Raw genomic sequence first — 26,403 nt, 5'->3', positions numbered from 1 at the left:
GTCGTTCATTAGTGACGTTTGTTTAAAATATTTTGGATGTTTTTTGGAATCAATCTGAAAATTTTGCGTCCAAAAAAAGTGGTTGCTTGAGTGGAACAGGTTGCGATTAGTCAACACTTAACCTATCCGAGTCGAAAAATGAGATATTACTTGTTGATGCCATGTTAGTGTCCAGTTGATGAGTGATTCTAATGTGCTTTTGTCCATTTAGGCCAGAGTTGTATAACAGGCACCTGTGACAGGCAAAAAAACCGTGCAATTTCTTGATAATTTGTAAGGATTTTCTTACAAAACCATATAAATTTTCAAGAATTTGTACGGTTTTAGCCTGTCACAAGTGTCTGTTTTGCAACTTTGATTTAGGCTAGTATAAACTTGTCATTTGTGGAACCCAACATAATACAAATATGCATCAAATATCAAGTTTATCGCTAGACAGAGTGTCGATTAATTGAAGCTTCTGTTTCACTCAAGTGCTGATCGGCATTTATTCAAATGTTATCGGTTCGGTGCCTTAAAAAGAGTATGTTAATAGCAAGTTTATAGCCAAGTTGCGACTACTTGTCGATTTTGCTCATTTTTATTGGTTCCAAGTTTGGAAAATTACAGTGTCATTGTAGTAACATTTAAATGTCTGTCTAGCGAATGCTTTTGTTGCAAACAATCTTTCTTGGTGATAAGTAACAGTTGTAATAAATTACTGATTGAGATGTCACCTAAACATGGAAACAACCCAAAATTCCAGAACTTCCAGAAATTTTTAAAAATCCCTTTAAATATTTCTAAACTTATCATTAGCTGTATCAGGGATATCCAATAGAATTTGAAAAATAATGTGGAGAAATGCTGAGATTTTGAGATTTTGAGAGTTTTGGAAGTGACATAGCAAGTGACCAAAGATCAATTTTTATTAAATTATTTGATTAGTCACTTGAAAATTAGTAAATAACAAACAATTTCAAGCAAAACAAGTAAAGAAGGCTTCACCATAGATCATTTAAGTACCCGTCACCAATAGACTAACTTAATTATTGTATTTATTTCGCTGACCATAAAGATCAACTGTGATCCATGACCTCCCTCAGATGACGCCTAAAGCTGGCTCACCATTATATTTATTAATGCCAAATAGAAGTCCTCTCAATTTTACTGCTAATTGGCTTCCCCCCAGCTGCCTCACTGAGCAGATTCCCATTAAGCATTAATGTCCATGACAACATTTTATCCTAAACCTTCTCCTTTTCTCTGGATAAAATCTTTTAATTTTAACGTGATTTAAAAATCAAATATCCAAAGTCCAACTGCGTCGAATATTTTTTAATGAGGCACAAAACGATTAGAATAAGTTTGTTATTCATGAAACCCAAAAAATTTAGGAGGAAATATGAGATTTTAATCTCCAAAAATTAATAACAAATTGAAGAATCTTGTTAAAAAAAATAGGAGGATGGGTCAAAAACCTCAACCCATCCTCCTTCTCGTCTCTCCTAGATATGCCTCCTCCTCCAAGAGTCGCAAAGACTTCAAAGCAGTGTTGATATGAATTGGAGGGAGACCGTGAATTATAATTGATACGAAAATTTAAACGAATTTTCAAATTTAAACGAAAGATAGGCAACTCTGCCTAAAACTGGCATCTTACTTACTTCTCTAGTCGGACAGATAAATTGTGATTCATGGTCTATCTCAGATGTCACCTGAGTCAACAGCCTCCTTTCCATGAAATCAACATCGGAGCCTTTATCATTTATGTCCCTCAGACATGACTGCAAATTATTAGACATTTGGTCAATATTTAAGAGACTTTACCTTAAATTTCCCTCCGGAAGCTCTATCTCAATCCACATTCCATTCTATCTCATCACATTTCAAAAAATGAAAATTCTACTTAATGTCATTTTTGAACGATCCCCTCAGAGGCATACGATGAATAAAGTATAAAATAAAAGTTTGATACTAAATAAGGCAAAAGTTAAGGCAAATATATAATTTTTGGAACTCTATTTAAAAAAGTTGTGTTGCTGATAGTAAAAAATAAGTGAAAATATACAAAAAAAAGAGATGCTTAAATCTGGAAACTTTGTGGTTCCAACAAGAAGAAAACAGTAAATAATGTTGAAAAATGTGAGACTAAATGTGAAGTGAACAATTTTGTGTTATCAGAGACCACAAAAGCTGTGAAAAAATAATTTGACATAATCGTGTTCTGAAGGTAAAATAAGCCTGGATTTTATTTTGGGGGTGGGGCACTATACATTGTAAAGAGGAATTGGAGCATATTTGAATAATTTTTCATTTAATTTTATTAATGCAATCTTTTTGTGCATGCCTCAGCCAAACTACATACAGCATTGCAGCTGCACAATCATTTATTCAGATTTTTTTAATTTTCTTAATTCAGAGGATGATAACATTAAGAACTAGATGAGATTCTGATTTAATCAAATAAGATTGTGTCTGGGTTTTTGAAGTTATTCCAGTAGAGTGTCCGGAAGAAGAATCTGCAGTAGATGGGCAACCTTTTATTTTTTGCGGAATATCTTAGTTGTAAGTTAGCATTTAGCTCGGAAATCATCAATATTAATGAAGTTTTCATGCAAAATTGTTCGAAAACAAATGTAGCAAAAAATAACGAAATTTTAAATTTCAAAAGTTGTTTTTCTCGACTTCGAGCTCTGGTTGTAAGCTTCGATTGAAACCACACAAACTATACATCTCATGGCATTTTCTTAAAAAATTTCCCGCAGCACACAGGTTGCTCACAACTGTACCAACAAACGATGTTCTTATGGAGCGTTTTTAGACATCCTAGACATGCGGCCGTTCACTTATTATGTAACGCAATACTCGATTTTTTGAACCAAACCCACTCCCTGTCCCGCCTTCCTTACTTACCTTACGTTACTTGGCGATCAATTATGATCAATAGTCTCCCTCAGACCGTAACAAAATCTCCAAGGGAAACTCGAATAGTAAGTCGACTCGTCTCGACTCAAATGTAGCCGACTTGAACTCGACTGGAGTCGACACTGTTTTTTTTTTGTCGACTCGAAACGATTCCTTTAAGAACGTTACATATTAAGTGAACGCTAGTTCGAGTCCGAACTCCATTGATTCCACAAATTTCACAGGATCAACGAATTCTGTAAATTAATCCATTGAATCCATGGATTCCTTACTTAACTTGCGTCGTTGGTCGATCAATTATGACCCATAGACTCCATTCATTTCCACCAAAAATCCATAAATTCCATGATTTCCATAAATTTATTCATGGATTCCATAAATTCCACAAATTCCATGGATTCAATGGAATCCAAAGTTCCTGTCAGATGATCCACTTATCGCTAAGAAGTCTCTTATGCTAATTCATTCATTTATCTAGAAACCCATAAAAAGCCGTTCACTTATTATCTCAGTTATCTCGGGTTGTTACATTTCTATGCTTGCATATGCTGTCAGTAATGAATGGTAGCGAGCAGATGGAGTAATAGATAGTCTTCTCTCTCTCCATTCCCTACAGAGAGTTCCCGGTTTTGCAGACCATCTTCAAGCTATTTTGACATTTTACTGCAATTTGCCAAAAACTGCAGACCTGCATTTTCTATTGTTCTAGATGAATAGGCCTGCAGATACTTTGCAGTCCTACGCATATAGTTTTGACAAACCCTACATTTTATTATCTACATGTCGACATAGCAAATAGATCCACGATAATCATAAATCACCATCTTCACAAGCGTCTGTCCCTAGTTCATATTTATAGGACAACTTTTTTATCTCTCGTCGTCATGTTCTTCTTGTTTAAGCAACAAAACACAAACGCCATGAAAGCATTAAAAATATGTTCATCCATTTGTGATGAGATTACCTTTAATAATTTGATAAGAATGGTAGTGTATCCCTTGGAGGGTCGCTAATAAATTATATCATAATATTTCACTGAGATAATACATAAAAAATATGAAGCAAAATGTTTATAAATAAATTGTCAGTACACGACGATGAAACTCACTGATTTATGGTAAAGTTTTCTTATTCATCAGGGGGTGGGTTTTTGGGGACGTTCGAATGTTACGTCACGCCTTTTTTGAGAATTGGGACAGCATCCCATTGACATTTCTGTCAAGTCTCAAACTAGCTAAGAAAGAGGCAAAGAAGCTAAAAAAAGCCAATTCCTTGCATTACCTAACATCTGAACATCCCCCAAAGGTTCCCCGACTCACTTGATTGCACGTCAAAAACTAAGCTTTTTTGATTTTACTCTTGACAATTTATTTTTAAAAAAGTTTGTGTATGAAAGGATTTCAAATGATTTTTGGATGTGATTTTTATTAAATGTGACGCCTTCTTGTGGGATTCAAAGTTTTTTATCGTAGGTTGAATGCTATTTGATGAGTGACTTATGTATGAACTTTTCTTGATAATTCAGTGGCTTAAAATATTTGATGCACTTCTGTATGTTTGTATTTCTCATGTAAGGCTATGTTGTGCATATATTCTCTAAATTGGACCATCCATACCACAACCTTTCTTCCTGTCTGAATATGGCTTTGCGGTGGGTTGTATTGAGTTTTGAAATGTTGTGACCATTCAAATTGCAATTTTTTCTTCCATAGCCAATTTGTGACAATAAGGGAAAGGGAGGGGGATGTAGAGGGGAGGTAGAGGGGAGTAGAATAAAGGGGAGGTAGAAGGGAGATGGGAGGAGATGGGAGGAGATGGGTTAGATGGGGAATAGAGGGAAGTAAAGGGAAGTAGATCTAAGTAGAATGGAGGAGAGGGCAGTAGAGAGAAGTAAAGAGGAGTAGAAGGAAGTAGAGGCATGTATAGACGAGTAGAGGGGAGTATAGATGAATTGAGAGGAATAGAAAATGTATAAGAGGGTTAAGGGATTTAGAGGGGAGTAGAGGGGGACAGATGGAAATAAGGAGGAGTAGAAAGGAGTAGAGGAAAATACAGGGGAGCAGAAGGGAGCAAAGTGGAATAGAATGAATACAGGAGAGTACAAGGAAGCAGAGGAGAGCAGAGGGTAGGAGAGCAAACAGAGGAAGCCTTAAAAGTCGTTGTTTCGCGCTACGAGAACACGCTTCTTTTATTATTTCATCGCAAAACTTGATAATCTTCTCTAAAAGCCACAAGCATCACTCGAAGCGACACAAACAAGGCATAAACAATCACATGAAATCCATACAGAAACTGTTAGAACCGCAAATTCTGCATGGCTTTTTTGCTAGATTTTTAGCATCACTCGGTTAATGCATCATTATTAAAATGTTTTAATCACCAGATTTTCAATTCATGTGCTTGATATGAAAAGGCATAAATGCATTCTTTTTTTAAGCACATGCACATTGTTATCCATTGTTATGCTGCATTTTTATTTATAAATAGAAAAAAAAACATTTTCATTTTCATTATTTTTATGCAGTTCTATTGATTTCTACGTATTGTTAGAACACGTTGCATTCTTGTGAGTGCCTGAGTACATCCTAAGAAAAGTTCAATTTAATTGGAAATTCATACTTATGAATTCTAATGATTATTCAACTGCTGTGGATATTTTAATGCATTTTCATCAAAAGTTTTCAAGGTCAAAATTATTTGATAGGAACTTGACCTTCGACTTTTTCTAGTTGCCTAGATCCTTAATTACTTACTGATACCATGCTCTAATCCTTTGAGCCTAGGTTGCTACAGAAATCCTTCTATCTGACTCTATTGCTGGTTGAATCACAAACTTACTAACTTCCTTGACGAAGGCGCATGGGGTTCATTGCCGAATTTAGAATTTGTCTGAAACTGGATCAGTCTTAAGATAACTTCTGCCAAATTCTAATTCCCAGCACTTTTGCATCGTTGCTCAGACAGTAATTCGAATCACAAAGCTTGCATAAATTGTCAATTTAGACATCTAATTGGCATTCGTTCATTACCGTCCTACGTCATGTTGATTTTGGAGCACGAGGACGCCTTTTACCTTGTGGATTCCAGCCAAGGGCGCAAGAATAGCAAGCTAGTGTCTCTCCCCAGTTACAGCTACAGCTCTCTTGATAGGCAAAATGGTAATTTGGATTCTAAACTTAATACAAATTGCATTTGTGGCAATTAAGACCAAATTGAGACAAATATGAGTTAACTTACTTACTTCGCTTGCCGTATATATCAAGTGTGATCCATAGCATTCTTCAGTTGGCACCTGAAGCTGACTCTATTGCTGTCTACCGCTTAAAAATTATCAATACCAAGTATGATTGTATCTCTAAAGACAGATTTTATCCATGAAGACTCTGAGTTCAATTTGAATAAAACTTCAAGAATTTGAGATTTTGCGTTGTTCAATTCTTGTAAGTTTATACCCAAATTTAAATAATTTTTATTAAGAAAAGATTGAATGTTTTTTTCAACATCTGAGCTATGTGATCGATCAAAAATATCCAGTAATAAATTTGGCCTTTCTGGAACATTTTCTCAGAATCCATTCGCTTTTTTCGTTACAGAATAACGAGCCATTCCACCAGGGACGTAGCCAGAAAATTCGCCAAGGGGGGGACTAGCTTTTCAATTAACCCCTACCCCCCTGTGTTGGTCTCCCTTTTCTGTATCGTACTAAGTGAGCGGCTCTTTAAAACTAAAAATTGTGAATTCTTTTTCATTGCTTCAAATTAGAGGTTTTTGTGTGAACATTCAGTGGTTTTTGTGGTCAAAGCTAGTTCCTTTGTACATTTAAATGATAACAGTTGGATAGATTTACAAACGATTTAATATTCAAGCTTTTTTGTTGAAAGTTTACCGTAAAAAATTCACAAAAAGTTCTATTTTTGGTTCGTTTATTTTACAATAGGTCGAAAGCCACTGAAGCTTAAACTAAATCACATCCTTTTTTTATTCAAAAATACAATAACTCAGGGTACATCATCAATTATTTAAAGTCACAAAAGTCATAATCTGATGGATTTTATTTCTTTCTTTTTATTTCACTTTCGGATATAACATTTTTTATCAATTTATATCCAGTCAATCAATCAATTGAATTTAAATATTAATGATAAGCAGTAAATAATTTTAAATGTGGCATGAATGAGCCTCAATAAAATAATTAATTCTTTTGTATCTCGCAATCTTTTTTTTGCTCAATAATAAACTGCAATTTATTCTTAAAGCCTTAATACTCTCCCTGCATCTTTGTCAATAATCGAGCGATGTTGAAGGAGAAAGAAGATTGGTTGGGAGGTTTTTGAGAATGGGAATTTAAAGCGCATTTATGATTTTTTATATTATGAATAAGATTTTGATAAAGGTAATCATGGGCATATTCAGCGTCAATCTAAAATCACTTTTCCTCTTTTTGAAAATGTTTAAAACCCGCTCTCTTCAACAAATTGCTAATAACGTTCCTAATGGTAGTTAGGGACCAATGATGAGTCTACCAAGACCTAAATCCAAGATTCTGTTTTTAACCACTTCCTTGTTAATCAAGGCCATTTGAGACGACTATTTTAACACTATTCTCGACTTAAACTCTTATTAACCACAGATCGTACAGATTAATTTTAATCCATTTGTCATGGCTTCTTTCAGGAATAATTTCCTTGAGAGTGATTTCAGGAGCTTATAATCACTATTTCTAACCACCACTTGCCAAGTTCCAACATCAAATACAATATTGGCTTTATCAACAGATCTTTTTATGAGTTCATTGGCTGTCCTCGTGATCTTTTGAAATTTATAAAGTCAGATTTGAAAGGCTAATTTAAAAGACCTTCTACATGGACTGGACTAGTAGCCTGATCTAGCATGTTCTTCATAACAGATTTATTATTAAGGATCAAGAAAACAATTTTAAAAACTAAATGTTTAATTAATTCAGGCTTTAGTTTCAATCAATCATTCATTAACACAAAGTAATACTTTCAGGTCAGTTCTATCAATATTTCATTCATAAAGTAAAGGTTGAAGCTCTCATTAGTGCTACAATTCAAGTTTCTGACCAGTTTCTGCTTCAAACCTTTTCCACAGCTCCAATTTAGTGTTGATTTCGTAGATTAAGCAGTTGGATCATCTAAACTTCTGAAAACCCAAATTTGGAAATGGTGAGATTCGAACCGACGACCTTCAAAACCATGCCAAATTTGAGCCAAATGCTTTACCATATAATCTACAGAAGTACTTAACTGAATTTGAACAATAGAATCATTTTGAAGTGTTAATAAATTAAACTGTTCAATGTATATAGTCCTTCGATTCCAATTTCTTCCATCATCTACTCTAAGTCGGTAAGATACCGACAGACAAAATGCCAAAATCAATATTTTCGTTCGATCGAAAAAATTGTTTTTAAAAATACTTTTTAAATCGTTTTTAAAGCTACGCTAATAATGTCACTGCATTTAACAATATGGAATTTTTAAATTAACTCTGTAGATAAAAAGAAATACATTCAATTGATGGTGCAACACATGGTGATTATTTTGTTTTCGCAAAAAAAAGAGAGACACTCAATACAGCTCAATACAGCAACACATGCACAAGACATTGCAATTTTTGTTCGAATCGATTTCAATTGCACAAACGATTTGAGAATAACTAATGATTGTGACATCAAAACTGTAGTTAGATATATGTAATATATGTAATCTATAATTTAACATAAAGCTTCATTGTAATTTAAATCGTGATTGCGGTCAATCCACAGTGAATAAACATTATTTTCATTTTTGTGAAGATTATAATCGAATTTTTAATGAATTTTTCTTTAATTAATTGCCAACGAAGGAAAACGAGATTCAAATGAATTTTTTATTAAGTTGTTCTTTTGGGGTCGTGTTTGGATTGGCTTGAACCTTCTTCAAAAGTTTGTTTTCTTTTTTTTGTTTCATTCGTTTTGTGTGCAGTTTTAAATTGAGGTGGTGCTATTGTTCTCACTTTGGATTATGGCTTTCTATTTTCCATTTTTAGAATTAATCGAATGGGGCCGTTCACTTGTTACGTTACGCAAAATTTGATGTCGAAGAAATTCTAGAACTCAACCCCCCCCCCCTTTTACGTTAAAATGTCCATGCAAAAAAAATTTTTTTGTTTAGGCTGTTAAAGACCCCCCTCTGAGGCTGTTTTTGACCCCCCTCCCCCCTAAAAAGAAACGTAATAAGTGAACGGCCCCAATGGTGTTTTTAGATTTGCATTGAGCTGCAGGTATTAGCATTGAGATAAGAGATGATTTAAAGGAATAATTGAACAATGAATTGAACAATCGATCTGCAAAAATTGCAATAGGTTATCTGACGCTTGACCATTTTTTGCGCATTTTTGATGAGAATGACGCTTATAGTCTCACTTTGATCGGCTTATTGGCTAGCTGGGTTCACTGAGTAGCTGGGTTCACTGACTAGCTGGGTTCACTGACTAGCTGGGTTCACTGACTAGCTGGTTGGCTGGTTGGCTGGTTGGCTGGTTGGCTGGTTGGCTGGTTGGCTGGTTGGCTGGTTGGCTGGTTGGCTGGTTGGCTGGTTGGCTGGTTGGCTGGTTGGCTGGTTGGCTGGTTGGCTGGTTGGCTGGTTGGCTGGTTGGCTGGTTGGCTGGTTGGCTGGTTGGCTGGTTGGCTGGTTGGCTGGTTGGCTGGTTGGCTGGTTGGCTGGTTGGCTGGTTGGCTGGTTGGCTGGTTGGCTGGTTGGCTGGTTGGCTGGTTGGCTGGTTGGCTGGTTGGCTGGTTGGCTGGTTGGCTGGTTGGCTGGTTGGCTGGTTGGCTGGTTGGCTGGTTGGCTGGTTGGCTGGTTGGCTGGTTGGCTGGTTGGCTGGCTGGTTGGCTGGTTGGCTGGCTGGTTGGTTGGCTGGTTGGCTGGTTGGCTGGTTGGCTGGTTGGCTGACTAGTTGGTTGGCTGACTGGCTGGTTAGATGAATGGCTGGCTAGATGGATGGTTGGATCTGTGAGATGTGAAATTTAAACAACCAGACCATCCCAGAGAGCTAGGAACTGAAACATTAGCTTAGTCAAATCGAGTTACTTTATTGAAAATTCCTAAATTTGTTGTAGCGGATTTTCCAATCAATATTTTACTGCGACAGAACTAAAACTTTGATCCAAACTTGTAAATCCCTCATATTCATCCCTACATTCTTGCAATCAATCATTTGTTCATCCGAATACAAAAGCTGTTGTTGATAACAAAGTTATATTTCAATCACAAAAAAGTTTCACAATTGAAAAATATCTCAGCACATTTTTCGTCTTACAAAATTGCAATCAAAATTTGCATTTTGATATTGAAATTTTTTTTGCTTTTATTTGAAATGTGATCGAAGATTAAGTTGAGCATTTCAATTCCTGTATGAAGAAAAACTACGGCAAGAGCATGTGAATGGGGATGCATGTGTGTTGTTGTTTGCTTAAGTTATTGATCTGATGTGAAAAGCATATGCAGTCGGATATCAATCTCTTTTAATTTGTTCACGTGCAGAAAACTGGAAAAAAATGTATTTAAATTCTAGTAAAGTCACCGTCAAACATGACGAGCCAAGAGAGTCAAGAGAGCCAAGAGAGCAAAGAGAGTCAAGAGAATTAAAAGAGCAAAGAGAGCCAAGAGAGAGCCAATAGAGCCAAAAGAGCCAAAAGAGCCAAAAGAGTCAAAAGAGCCAAAAGAGCCAAAAAAGCAAAGAAAGTCAAGAGAGCCAAGAGAGCCAAGAGCGTCAAGATATCCAAGAGAGCCAATAGAGAGCCATGAGAACCAAGAGAGCCAAGAGAACCAAGATAGCCAAAAGAGTCAAGAGAGTCAAGAGAGCTAAAAGAGAGCCAAAAGAGCCAAGAGAACCAAAAGAGCTGCAAGAGAGCCAAAAGAACCAAAAGAGCGACAAGAGAGCCAAAAGCGACAAGAGAGCCAAAAGAGCCCTGAGAGAGCCAAGAGAGCCAAGAGAGCCAAGAGCGTCAAGATATCCAAGAGAGCCAATAGAGAGCCATGAGAACCAAGAGAGCCAAGTGAACCAAGAGAGCCAAAAGAGTAAAGAGAGTCAAGAGAGAGCCAAGAGAGCAAAGAGAGTCAAGGGAGCCAAAAAAGCTAAGAGAGCCAAAAAAGTCAAGAGAGCCAAGAGAACCTAGAGAATCATGAGAACCAAGAGAGTCAAAAGAGACAACAATTGACTTGCTTTGATCTCTTGTCTATAGTCACTGCATCAATATATATCAATTTCACATTCAAGTAGACAACCAACGCAATTTATTCTCAAAACAATGTTTACACTCCGGTACAGCTCATTCCATTGAATATCATGATGCATCAATTTTTTGTGCTTCCATACCCGCTTCCATGTCACAATAACAATATTAAAATCTTAAAATTTCATTACTCTTCATTGAATTATAAACACCTTGTAGAGCACTTTCTATGACAGGCATTATATATGTGCTTGTTTACACAAGGAGCGGGAGCACTTGAGTGACTTTTAATCTCTGTCTTTCATCATAAATAACATCACAAAACTACATATAACCATTTGCTCACGTTCCGAATGCTTCCTAACATTTTCATGTTATGACATGTGTCATATGTCATACATAAATGTTCATGTTTAGAACTTAGTTAACTATTAAAAAGCTCTTTCTCAGGCTTAATGTACGAGAAATTTTGATGAATTGTAATTTGCTTAGGCTTATGACTCAAATCCTACTCTAAATGAATAATTGGGCAAATTATGAAATATATGAATTAAATGATCTCAATTAGTTAATGATGATTAGATGATTGTTGCTATTTTTGCGTAGTTAAAGATACTTATAGAGCAGTCGAGTTACTTAAGTAACTCGCATGAACTCTATAAACTGGAATTTTTGGAGGTCTAAGGCGACCTCCCACCGCTCTTCGAAATCATTTCATTTACAAACTTACTTCCTTGGCTGGGACACACGGGGGCCAATTGTCTCGTCTAGAGAATGTCTGTAGACAGCTCTATTTTTCGATAATTTCAGACAGTTTGGGATATTGAGAACTCTAACGTTCTTAGCAACACATCAAATCCAGGAACCATTTCAATGATTTTTAAATTTTCATGGTTGTTAACTGATGGCTTCAAGTTTTGCATGGTGACTACATACTCCTATGAATTCATACTCCTTTTATGGCAGGTAACATGAAAATTGCCACTTGAATAGAGGCTTAGCCTGGTGTTGACCCCCAATCTACGAAAAATACGACCATTTGGGTGCCATGAATAATTTGTGTAGATCGGGTTAGAATCTATATGCAATTCTATGCCTCAAAAATTCCAAGTCTTAAATACTTAGTTACTTTCTTACTTCGATGACCGTACAGATCAACTGTGATTCATTGCCTCCCTCAAATGGCCCCTAAATCTGGTTCTATCGCCGGCTTCCGCCAGTCAATTGCCAATAAAAAATAAGTCTTGAATAACCTCATTAAATTTTGATATCAATCACTCAAATAGCACGTAGCAAATTTTCTAAAAATATTGAATTTTTAATTTTTTACTATTTATATCTTCAAAAGTTAATTGCTTGCTAATTGATTTCTTCTAATGAATGTTATAATAATAAACTGCAATCGTTCTAATTAAGGTTAAAAGAAAGTTTTTTTTTGCAAAATTCAGACGATATTTTTAGAAGCATTAAATGCCAATTTTTAAAGCTACTTTAAAGATATACTTTTTTGAAAATTTTTAAATACCTACATCAATTAATCATAATAATCAATTTTAGGTATTTACCTAGTATTTCTATTTTATATGAATTTTTGATAAAGTCATTTGAATATATGCATGATTTAAAGCAATTTTTACCATAAATCATTTTTGGTTCATTTAGTAGCTAATGATATACAAACGCTGCGATATTTGTCATATACTGTCGGTACAGTCTAGTTTCTCAGCCTGAATTACTTGCTCCTTTTTGCTTCCTCACATATTTTACGTTTACTGATATCCAAATAAATTTGAGAGAAATTGAGGTGACACGTTTCCTTTACTATACCCAAGAGCGTATCTATTTACAACGATATCAAAAGAAGCAAGCGAGTACCTTGATAGTTATCGATAGTTCACTTGGCAAGATTATATATGAACAGACAAAGAGTGTGTTCATGAGTCTGCTCACAAAATTGAGCGTGCTCAATTATATTCATTAAGTATTCTCATGATTACGTTCATTTAGGTGAGTATACTCATTGTCTGTTAGGGATAAAAGTTGATATAAAGCTTGATCTGTAGGGTTCGAATCCTATGATCTGTCTGGTGATTTTTCGTAAATTTTAGACATTTCTGGCTTCATGTTAATTGCAGTTCAGTGACGGGAACTAATAATTTGGCAATATAAAGTATACGATCAGGTTCATGATCCATGAATTTTTAATTAGAAAGAGAAAAGTTCACCGTAGAGGTCTTTAATTTGGGACCAGGGTAGTTAAAGCCTATTCTGTTTTGCCAGATATTTCATGTGTGCACAGTGAAAAATGTGGATATATGTGAAAATTGGGACCGTTCACTACACACTTATTATGTTAAAGCAGTGGTAAGCAACCTGTGTGCCGCGGCACACTCTTATGTCGCCAAAATTTCTTAGTAATGACATGAGCCATATGCCTTGGGCGGTTCCAATCAAGGCTTACCACCAAAGTGTCCCTCGAATAATAAAAGGTTGCCAATTACTGTATTACAGGATAATGATTGAAATTCACAGAATTATCCCTCAAATCTTCCCTAAATCAAAATAAATGAACACCTTCCGGGCTCCTCTTAGATAACGCCTAGAGCATAAGCAAGATAATCTACAATCTCCATATAAAACCACTCCCGAATAATTAGAGCGAAAGTTAAAAACTTCAAAAGTTAAACACAGATAAAAGAGATTTCATGCTGCAGCATAACTTTTTTGATCATATTAATTTGTATGCCGTTGGAGACGAAAACTTTTGTAAACATTTAAAAAGTGGAAACTTCCCAAAATTTATACATATTTCATGAGTTTGTTACTCAAAAAAGTATCAACATTAACATTAATGTTGTGCTGTATATAGGCACAAAAAATTATTTGATAAACATACGTGATCAAGATACAGCTCATGATATAAATCATACTTGTGTCTGAAGTGTATCGTAAATTTTGCTCATAAAATAACAAAAAATTATTGTTTTCATTTCTTCATTTTTACCTTTTGACTGGATTTCCTTCCTTCAACGTTACTTCCTTCTCGTGGGAAAATCCGATTGCTTTTAAAGTGTTTTTTTTTCTATGAATATTAATAATGAGATGCTTCTGTTGCCAATATTGATATGATATGATTCAAGAGTATTGACGACAAAGTATGTGTAATTTTGTAAAGAAGAACTGCTGTCTGTGGTTGCATTTGAGGTCGTTCACTCTCGATGAGTATTGCTTTAAAGAAGATTTGAATGGTCTGAAATTTGAAGCATTTAAAGAAATCTTGAATGGAAATGCTTTAATATTGGAAGCAGAGTTGGAAAACAGGCAAGATCAGAAAACAGGAAGACCTGTCACAAGCAAAAACCGTATAATTTATTGATAATTTGTACGGTTTTGTAACAACAATATACACCTTATCAAGAATTTATACGATTTTAACCTGTGACATATGCCTGTTTTGCAACTCTGATTGAAAATCTGGAGTTAACAGAAGGGAATATTAAGGAAAAAGTCGGAAAACAATATCAACAGGCATGTGTGATTCTGGCTTCGAGTAGGAATTGATATAATCTGGCTAAACACCAAAACTCACGCATGAAGCTGAACGTTGTCGAATTCGAATCGAAATCAGAATCATGCTGACTTTAAGTCATTATTTTCTGACTTTTTTGCCCCGGGTCTGGCAAGGGGTATAGATACGCTAAGGAAGGCAATGTAGCAAGTAAACGGTCTTCGCAAATAATTGGATTAACATATTTAAAATGTGATTAAAAGCATTGAACGAGAATCATTAAGAATTTTTGCAATTTAAAAATTATTCACATTTTTAACGGTTTTGAAAAATTCAAATTTTTTTGGTTTTTTTTCTGAAAATTCAAAAGTTTTTTTTTGAGAAATGCGCTACACTCTATAGCAGAATTGGCAGGACTCCTTGAGTCAGACAATACTGGAACCTCAAAGTCCGACTTCAAAGGGTTCCAATTCAACCTGATTTTCAAGAAGCAGAGTTGGCAGCTGCTTTATAGCAGTAGTGGGCAATCTATCTACCACGGTACATTAGTCTGTGCGGTTTCAGTCGAAGCCAACGATCAAGGTGTGCCGCGAAAAAAACTGCTCTATACCAACTCCTGGTAACCAGTACGTGAAAGCGCTTGACTTTCTTACTTACTTCGATAACCGCACAGATCAACTGTGATCCATGGCTTCAAAATTCACAAGGTCAGAAGAAAGCGCTTGGCATGTGTTTGAAAGATCGTAGGTTCGAGTACAACTCATGCTATATTGGATAAAAATGTTCTGTTTTGAGCTTCAACCTTAGTTGATCTAAATTTTTAAATTTCTTCAAAATCATAATCCATGAAATACTCAGAAAATAAGACTCAATGACGTTGTTTCATCAGAGCAATAAAGCAATTTTCTCGAAAATACTTATTTCATATCAACTGCAATTTGCTGTATCCATAGATATTCCATAGATAAATAGATGGCTTCGCTTTTCAAAATATACAAAAAATAAATAAAATAATATCGGAAATATGTATAACATCAAGTTCCTAAAAATAGACAAGTCAACACGAGCCAGGACACGAGCTTATTTGATTATAAAATGTTGGGATGCTTCTGTTTTATCTCGTTGAAAACTTTTTTAAAGACGTGATTTCAAAGCCCCATCATTACTAACCCTGACCTGATTAATTTTCGAGATAACAGCTCTACACAGATTATGAATTGAACTTGTGAAATAATTGAAGCGGCACACACTTTGAAACGAAGATAACTATAGCTATATTTTGTGCTGGGGGTTGTTCGAAAGTGAGGTCAAATCCTGTTAGGCATACAAATTTCATGCATAAATATTAATCTATGGCCTATGTAGGATCAAAAATATAATTTTTAAATCTAGATTTCTAATGAATTCTGGCTTTTGTTTCGATCTCTAATTGGCATTATGTGGAACTCGTGGGCGACAAAAGAACTCTTGGAAGTAAGCTGTCGACAAAGACAGTATTACACGTGGAATAGCAAATTGGCTGATGAAAGCAAGCAAAAGAGTCAGCTTCAGGTGCTATTTGAGAAAAGTCACGAATCACAATTGATCTATACAGCCAGCAAATGAATTAATTATGATGTCCTTATTTCTGTTCGCATCAAAGGCACGGCTATGGTACCATTTTAACAGCAAAATGAAAAATTCCCCTAATGGCATCATGCCGGCTGGACCTAGACCCCCATTTTTACGACCCTTACCACACATTGTGACGCTTATGCTATTTCCTCAAATTGACATAATGTGGACCGCTCTTATGATTGTTTTGTCAATTTTACATTTGTTAGAGAATCGTGTATGAAGCTAGTCCCAGTCTTTCTGTATACAACTTCATGTCTCTAACCTAAAATCGATAATCCCAACCTTGCTCATAAAGTAGCTCAGATTTCGTCTTGATCTCATACAAGCTGAAAATTGTAAACTTCTAAAAATGCCATAATTTAGGAATATTAGGATTCGAGCCGACGACTTTCGAATTATAACAACAAATTCGACCCAAGCACCTTACCAAGTACTTCACAAAGCCTCATAATATCTGCAATTTTGCTCAGTTTTAAGTCCTCTATTCCCTAATGTTCCTTTTTGGTAGTTCATTATCAGGCCTAGGTTTTCCAGAATTCCCGTTCCCGACAATTTTCGGGGATCAGGATCCCGTTTCCGTTCCCGGGAATTCCCGCGAAAATTTCCGTTTTTGGAAACCCCAATTAAGCCATCATTTACCAACAGCCCTCGCCTTACACTCGAATGATAAATGGGGCTGTTCACTTATTACGTTCGCTTTTTAGCAGGGGGGATCTAGGATTTTGTAACAGCATAAACAAAAACATTTTTTTGCATGGAAGTGAACGGCCCCAATATTAATATCACTCAAACTATTTTGATTAAGTGAGCAGCACAGGATTATTAATACACATGTTTATTAATTTTCAAAAGAATTCCACAGAATTTAATACAAAACACTTGTAACTGAGCTTTTTGTTTACTAAACATGTCAGTAATTAACAAAATAAAAAAAACTATAACTTAATTAACGAAAACAATAGATTTAAGTTGCGACACTACAGATGAACTTATACAATGAACTTGACTGTACCGTGCAGAAGTTATATATAAACTTTTTTATTATTATTAATAATAAACAAATAAAAATGTGCATTAAATTCATACACAATTAAGTCATTATGTAAAGTGTTGGAGACAAGTGCAGAGAGTTTTAATATTATAGCTTAATAAAAGCTCTCTCTCTCTCTCGGGAGCTGTGCAACAGTAAATTGAAATAAATGTTATTTTATAATCGCTTTTGGAAAATTCAATTAACTATAATAGAGCATTATAATGTCAAATAAAACTTAATTACTACACATTTCTTTGTAGTGCGCGGTAGCTTGATATAAATGCACACTTTTTTAGTCAATTATAATAGATTTAAACTTTTTTTTGTGTTGCGCGATTTAATATCGAACGTATAAGACTTTTTACCTGTAATTTATAATGAATGTCACATGGAATTTACTCGTTGCCTCATTAATTACGTTTACCGCAGATATAAATTTTTTAAGATTCATATTTTTTGTGTTTATTTAGCTGAGTTTTGAAAGAAAATGGTGATTAATAATTCATTTTGATTTACTTTTTTTCATTGTGTGGTTTGCTATTGATAATCTGGTTGGTGTGGCAGGTAGCAGACGGAAAAGAAGCTTAATTTTTGTCTTTATTAAGCTTCTAACTTGTAATAAATGCGATTCTTAAAATCTGATTATTTAATAAAAGTTTTAAATTTGCATTAAAAAAATTTAAAAAATTTGAAAATAACAATTTTAAAATATCAAAAACTCTTCAAATTTCAAAATTTCTTCACATTTCAAAAACTTTTCAAATTTCAAAAACTCATTAAATTTTAAAATTTTAGGAATTCTTTAAATTTCAAAAATTCTTTAAAATTAAAAAATTATTTAAATTTCAAAATTTATTCAAATTTCGTAAACTCTTAAAATTTCAAAAATCTTTAAAATTTAAAATTTTTTTCAAAATTCTCAATTTTCAAAAATTTTTCAAATTTCAAAAAAATTTCAAATTTCTCAAATACTTCAAATTTCAAAAAATCTTCAAATTTTAAAAAAAAAATTAAATTTCAAAAAAAAATTAAATTTCAAAAAATCGTCGAATTTCAAAAATTCTTCAAATTTCAAAAATTCTTCAAATTTCAAAAAGTCTTCAAATTTCAAAAATTCTCAATTTCCAAAAATTCTTCAAATTTCAAAAGTTCTTCAAATTTCAAAAATTCTTCAAATTTCAAAAATTCTTTAAATTTCAAAAATTCTTCAAATTTCAAAAAATTTTCAAATTTCAAAAATTTATTAAATTTTAAAAATTCAAAAATTCTTTAAATTTTAAAATTTCAAAATTCTTTAATCTTCAAAAATTCTTTAAAATTAAAAAATTATTTAAATTTCAAAATTTTTTCAAATTTCAAAATTTCTACACATTTCAAAAACTTTTCAAATTTCAAAAAATTTTTAAATTTTGAAATTTCAAAAATTCTTCACATTTTAAAAACTCTTCAAATTTTAAAATTTCTTCACATTTCAAAAAATTTTCACATTTACAAAAAATCTTTTAAATTTCAAAAACTCTTCAAATTTCAAAAATTCCACAAATTTCAAAAATTCTTTTAATATCTAAATTTATTTAAATTTCAAGAATTCTTTCAATTTCAAAAATTCTTCAAATTTCTAAAATTTTTCAAATTTCAATTTCGAATTGCGTCCAATAAACCAGAACAAAATTCCTCGATTTTCTTACTTTATTTTTGTTATTTACACTCAGCTGTTGACTCAAGATACCATGTCGATGTTTTCACAATAACTCAGGCATCTTTCCAGACTTGAAATTTTTTGGTCGGTGACTGACTTGTCTAGATGTTCATGAAAAATGCAGTAAATTTCGCAAGTAAAGTAAAAAAAACATGTTTTACAGTATGTATGTGCAGCACACTCAATTCATTTCATTTGACATATGAAAAACAATAATGAAACTGATTTATTTGACGAAGATTTTTTTTTATGAATATCATTTTCATCTTCACAGCAAGAAGAAGCGTAAAACTGTGTTCGCGACATCAATAAAAAATATAAATTTTCTATGTCTTGTCAAGGAGGGAGTATAGAGTCTCTTATTGTAATGACTTTTTCACATGATATTACTACCTTGACATTAATTACCATTTAATTAAGAGAAATTTATTACTAATCGCAACATGCTTGTGTGGCCGTCCCTAATTGACGCACGGAATTCTGATGAAAAAATATGCGTTAATGAAGGCTTTCCGGCTGATTGAAGTGACTTATTGGCTGTCTATTGCAACTTTGTTGACTGGTCATGCAGTTGTATAATTGCGTGAATACCTGACTACCTGTCTTAAAGAATGTTCGATTCCTAAAAATTCCTAACTTAACTGTTAAGTTGAACTAATTGCAAACTTGATTGCATAAATATTTAAGTACCTGACTGCCTCACTTCTTGACTAACTGAATAACTGTTTGACTGATTGATTGGCCTGACTGCCTGATTTTTGCTGGCTTCCTTACTGCATATGACTTTTCTCTCTTGACTGACTGACTAACTGTTTGACAGCTTTATTGTCTGCTTGATTGACTGCTTGACTTCTCATCTGCATGACTATTTGACTCTTCTGACTGTCTTCCAACCTGATTACCTTATTGCTTGGTTGTTTGACTGCCAGATTGTCAGAGTGACTGCTCCACTTGCGAAATGTCTGACTGCTTGACTATTTGTTTGCTTGATTGCCTGACTGCCTGAATACCTTACTAACTGTCTATTTAACTGCCGACTGCCTGATTGTCTCACTGCCAAAATGGTTGACTGCTAGGCAACCTCATTTGAATGCCTGACAGTCTTACTACTTCACTTGCAAAATGTCTGACTGCTTTACTGTTTTTCTGCCTGATTGACTTTCTGTCTGATTGCCAGACTGCCTGAATACCTAACTGATTGACTGTTTGACTACAGAATGCCTGATAGTCTTACTGCCGAAATGGCTGACTGCTTGACTATGTCACAACCTCATACCTTGACTGACTAAATGTTTGACTGATTGATTCAGTGACTGTCTGGCAGCCTGGCCACTTGATTCCCTTACTGTTTGACTATTTGATTGCCTGACTTCCTGACTGCTTGACTGTTTAACTGTCTGACTTCCTGACTGTTTCACTGGTGAATTCTCTGATTTTTTGACAGCTTCACTGCCTCACTGGCAAAATGCTTGACTATTTGACTTCCTAACGACCTGATTGACCTACTCCGTAATTGCTTCAATTCCTACCTACATGACTTTTAGAGATTCCATAAGCAGCACACTACACAGACAAACTTTACTGATCCCAAACCAAAAAATGCGCCAATTCCACTTAACCTCAATCTTATTCTCAACTTTCATACAACTTACAAATATGAAGAAAACATTTCCAATCGGGAATTTGTGTTGTTTATACTGTAAACATTTGCGTATGCATACTCGTAACTTTAATATATTATTTTTGGACAAAAAATGATATTTTATTCACCCACAAAAATAGCACAGCAAGCGAACGTTACAATAAAAGATATACTTTTTTCACATGAAAACCTGATCATCATCAAAAGATTTTTTTATGCGAAACAGAAGTAACGATGTCGCGACTTTATAAACGTCTCTAAAATTTCTCTCGTACGCATAAATTAAACGGATGATTTACATGACTTTAAATAAGCTGTTATACATTTACGTCTAGTTCTGAATTAAAAGATTGTTTATTGTTTATGGGTTTATTATCTTTGGGGGGGGCTATTCAGATGTTATGTAATGTCATACATAAATTGCTAGTTTTTAACACTAATCCTTTAGTGTGTCTTAGTGATCGTGCGATCCAATGCAATTTTGAATGGAATATGCTGTGGTTAGTCGACTGTTATGTCGATTGTTATGTCCAGGTTATGTCTGGTAATAAGACCGAGCAGAACAATATAGCTGCTAGACCGTCTATACCTCGCCGCATTGATGACCAATCATCAGAATGCCTTGACGACAACACGACAACTTCGATTCATGTTTACAGAAAACAATTAAATTTGGCATTTACGTGCGTTTGTTGTATGATGCTGATAGGTCGTCGTGCATTAGCAACCAAACTGACATAATGACAAAACTGACAAAATGTCAAAATAAGTCATCAACACCAATCTGACATCGAGAATGCTATTTTTAATCAAATAGACTACAATGTGATCAAATATTGTAAATATTGATGGACATTGAGGGTATTGAACTTAATGTTGCCAACCACGACCATCTATTCAGTTAAGTGATGACTTACTAGTTACGTATCTCGTGATGGAATCACAATTGATATATGTTTACTGGGATTATCTCTATTCAGAACTTGATAATTGACTAGACTGAAATTAGGAACCTTTATTGAATCCTTAGTTCAGTTCCGGAAATTATTGAGACTTTATGAGTTACAGTCCGGTTCCAGTTATTGGGTATCTTAGCTTGAACTCACGCTATGGTTCCTTGGTCTTAACCAGAGTCTCGTTCAACTATGCCACACCATGTGACTAAGATTGATGATTTTTAAGATTGGAGCAGTACAGACTGCATATGTTTCGCAGTCGTTCATTATTTGGATAACCGAGACAGAGTAGTCAAACCAAAAGACACAATTCACAGCTATCAGTCAACTTTGCACTAGATACAGTTAGTAGCATTTGATAGATCTAAAAATTCTATTATTTATGTCCATCACTTATTCACGACTGCTACTTCTTTAACAATACTTGTCATGCACCAATGATTCATCTTCATATTCTTGCGAATAATAAAATATTTTCCCATAAAAATAAGTCGTGTACACAACTCACCTAATTACCTCAATTTTGAACACACATATCGCATACTTTTTAAATAATAATTGACAATTGACTGCTGATTATCTATTGAAATATTTTCGCGGAATGACGACATTCAGGCATTGTTATTGGCGTCTGACCGATCATCATGATCACAATGTGGCATCGATTGTTATGACTACATTCAATCATCTTATGTGAAATTTGATCCTACAAAGCATTGCCATTTTACAGATAAATTGGATATACTTTATTTCTTTATCTGCGATCCAGATGTCACTAACTTAATTAATTAATGGACATAACTTATTCGCACTTATTGTTTTTAATCCAATAAATTTCACTTGGAAATTGCTCGTAATCAATTCGTAAACTAGATGTAGGTTAGACTTTTCTCCATAATTTCTCATCCTCTATAACAAGGCATAGTAAATGGGGATATTTTTATCTTTATGGTATAAGGCCTTGCTACAATAGAATTGGAAATAATTTGATACACAATTGTTCTTTTTCTCTAATTGGAATGAAAATTTTCGATGTTTCTATTTCTGTATTTAATCTTTTTGTTTGCTTTTGTTGCTGATGTTTTATGAGAAAATGGAAATTTAATTTAGAAATTTTCAAATTATTGAAATTGTTGAAGGCATTTTATGAATAAATCTAGACAAGGGTTGGCAAACTAGTGTATTTTCTTTAAGTTGTATTTCATAAAGCTAGTACTCAAGCTAGTCTCAACTAGAGTTGGTAAAAAATATCCTAAACAGCACAACGTGTTCAACTGGGTTAACAATGCCGAACATAGTAACTGTAGGGCCAAAAAATGCCCATGTTGGGTGATATCGATTGGTTGGTCCATTCTGCTGTTTGACGACTTGAACTGTATTTTAAACTTCCAGTTGCGCTGAATGTCACTTGTAGAATGTTGCCTTTGGTGAGCTTTTACCGATTGTTTCACCTACTTAAATACCAATTTTGATGAAAAGTTTGAAATTAGCTAGGATATTATAAGGATTATTCCACTAGACTTCATTAACTCAGATTCCTAACTCTGCTTTGGCACTTCACTTGGGACTAAGAGTTCTTGAGACTGGAAAGTCTTGGTTTTGGTCTAGAAATGGGTGATGGCACTTCGAAGAATTCCCTTGTGGTCTCAGTCTTAGTTTTGATGTCAGACTCAAAAATTCACCTTACTCGGTTGCGAGTCTTGGGGAAAATCTAGTTGTTATAAAATCAAAAATAATTTTAACAGACAAAGATCTAGCTTTAATGGTTCAGAAAGAACATTACAAAACCTAAAATCGAGCTCTTTGCCTGTTAAAATAACGACCAAATTATATTTAAAATGTTTGTTTACTCTCACTTGGATATTTTGATCTTAATTTTTGACTTAATCTATTGTTTATTTATAGATTTTATAACTATAAACTACTTTAAAACTCTGAGCAAAGCTATTTTTATCATAATATTTTATCAAATTTGTCTGCATTCCTTAAAAATTGTAAAATTCAATTTTTCTCAATTCTGAAATTTCTGTAAACAAAAGTGCGGGAAAATCCAAACTGATCAAAAAGCAACAAATTTGATATCAATTAATTATCTTATTAAAATAAGATAACAAGAATCATTTCAACAAAAACATTTACTTGTCATGTCTTGTCATCCCTGAAATATTACAATGTTATTTTAAAATTATCTTCTTGTTAAAGCTTTGATTCTTATTGATTCATAATATTATGAATGAATTATGGATTCTGGTATGGACAACAACTCATTACAACAATACAAATTCTGCAAATATTTGAAGACAAATTCCAACAATAAAAAAATCATATTTATCAAATTAAGTCCAATATATCCGGAAATGGTATTGTATATAAGCAATCAATTCTACGACAAATCGGGTCACATCTTCAATCTCAAGTCAAGATGATTCACGGATGAATTTCATAAGATGAAAAAAGATCCAATTTATCAAGTCATGAAAAGTGAATGAAAGTAGAGAAAATATAAACACACAAACGCCAATCATTTCATACATCGCATTTACTTTTATTATCTTATTTTCTTTGATTTGTCACACACAATCGTCATCTCCATATATGATGTGAAGATATGAATAAAGAAAGAATTAATAATAAACACATATTTTTGCAAACAAAATGTTGATAGTTTATTGAGTCACGACTATTTTTTTACGTTTTTTGTGCTTTTTGGCGCATTTTTGAAGGAAACTGCGCTTAATAATACAGTTTGTTTGGCTTGCTAGCTGGCTGACTACTTGATTGGCTAGCTGAGTCTTCTGGCTAGGTAAGGGGCGAGATCTCGTCAACCAGACCTCGTAGAAAGCTCTAGTTTGAAGCATTAACTCTGTGCCGTTGAGTTATTCTGGTATCGATTGGTCTAGAAGCGAAAAATCATCTAAAGCTTCAAGAAAAATTTTCATTTCATAAACAAAAGAAAAACATTTTAAAAGCGTTGCTTTCAATAAATTTGAATTTTTTAGAACCGTTAGAAAATTTAATTTCTTCAAAAGCGATAAAAAATTGCAATTCAAAAGAACCGTTGAAAAATTGGAATTCCAAAAACACTGTTAGAAATTTTAAGTTCCAAAAAACTATTTAAAGATTTAAAATCTTAAAAACCGCTAAAAATTTGGAATTCTAAAAAACCGTTAAAAAATTGAAATTCCAAAAAAAACTATTAGAAAGTTTAAATTCTAAAAAACCGTTTGAAAATTCAAATTCTTAAAAACCGTTAGAAATTTCGAATTCCAAAAAACTGAAACTCCAAAAAATCGTTAAAAAATTGAAATTTAAAAAAAAAGCTGCTAGGAAATTTAAATTCTAAAAAACCGTTTGAAAATTTAAATTCTAAGAACCGTTATAAAATTGAAAATTAAACAAACTTTTAAAAATTTAAATTCTAAAAAACCGTTTGAAAATTCAAACTCTTAATAACTTTTAGAAATTTCAAATTTCAAAAAACCGTTAAAAAATTGAAATTCCAAAAAACCGTTAAAAATTTAAAATTCTAAAAAACCGTTATGATAAAATCCCTCAATTTTTATAAATTTATTTCGAAATTAAAATCAATTCGTGTTTATTTCACCAAATTCCTAATAGCTGAGATAAATATGCGCTGAACTCACTCGATTAGGTCAAGTACTTTTTTGTAATTTTTTTCTATTCGATTTTTTATTATTATTTTCTCTCATTAACCTAAAAGAGAAGTGGAATTTAACGAAGAGGTGGAAATGGCGAGAAAAAAAAATGGTAAAATCCATTAATTTGGCAAATAAAATTTATTTTCAATAGATGAAATAAGTTTCTGCTATGTAAGTGTAAGAAAAGGAAATAAAATTGTTTATCAAGACGAATGTTTATGACTTAATCGCTTTGACTCTAGTTTCATGACGCGATGGTTGTTTGTGAGATTGAAATATTTCTTTTATTGTCTATCATTAAGTGAAAAAGTTTGGATGTTCCAGAATAAATCAATTGCTGATGTACAAATAACTTGTATTCTATCAAAAAGAATTTTGAATTTTCAAAAACCGTTGAAATTTGAATTTTTGAAAACTGTGAAAAATTGAATTCTAGAAAGTTGCTGGAAATTTAAATTTTTATTTAGATAATATTTCTGTTGACACTTGTGAAGTATAACATTTCATACAAATTTCAGTCGATTCTTATTAAAATTAGCATGGAATTTGTATCTGCAGACTCTTGTGAAGTATAAAATTTTATACAAATTTCAGTCAATTCTTATTAAAATTTGCATAAATTTTGTTTCTGCAGTCTCTTGTGAAGTATAAGATTCTATTCTTCTAATTTTAGTCGATTGTTATTACAATTAGCATGGATTTTTTTCTGCCAACACTTGTGAAGTATAAAATTTTATACAAATTTCAGTCAATTCTTATTAAAATTTGCATAAATTTTGTTTCTGTTGGCATTTGTGAAGCATAAAATTGCATACAAATTTTATTCAATTCTAATTAAAATTAGCATGAAATCTGTTTCTGCAGACTCTTGTGAAGTATAACATTTCCTTCAACTTTCAAAAAATTCTTTAAGATTACAGACCTTAAAATTTGAATTTAAATTAACCGTTAAAACTTGAATTCACAAAACCCATTACAATTTCAACGAGATAACTCAACTAGTATTATAGAATAATATGATCCATACTTTACAATGTATTTCATCTGCCTTCTTATTATACAATCGTAAAAATCCCCATAAAGGCTCAAAAAAAAAATCATTAATTTATCTCTATTTATATTCTCTTTTATCTTCTTCTTTAG

The 26,403-nt window shown here is 33.3% G+C and overlaps 1 protein-coding gene across 7 annotated transcripts in view; it reads left to right on the top strand.

The window, feature by feature from the left end:
- The window catches only part of LOC139088865 (cardioacceleratory peptide receptor-like), a 50,648-nt gene that overhangs the window by 484 nt on the left and 23,761 nt on the right, over nucleotides 1-26,403 (top strand). For 2 of the 7 annotated variants that reach the window (XM_070638230.1, XM_070638207.1), the window contains exon 2: nucleotides 2,014-2,212. The gene's annotated coding sequence lies outside the window, so the exon portion shown is untranslated. Of the gene's footprint in view, nucleotides 1-1,917; nucleotides 2,213-25,411; nucleotides 25,432-26,403 lie in introns of those variants that run through there. The other 5 variants (XM_070638223.1, XM_070638189.1, XM_070638215.1 and 2 more) reach the window with 4 other exon arrangements.

Source organism: Chironomus tepperi, unplaced genomic scaffold, assembly GCF_022539635.2.
Source record: "Chironomus tepperi strain 1889 unplaced genomic scaffold, CSIRO-AGI_Ctep_v1 contig_12, whole genome shotgun sequence".
Classification (NCBI taxonomy): Eukaryota; Metazoa; Arthropoda; class Insecta; order Diptera; family Chironomidae; genus Chironomus; species Chironomus tepperi.
The sequence above is the reverse complement of the archived record's forward strand: the minus strand, read 5'-3'. Positions and strand labels throughout refer to the sequence as shown.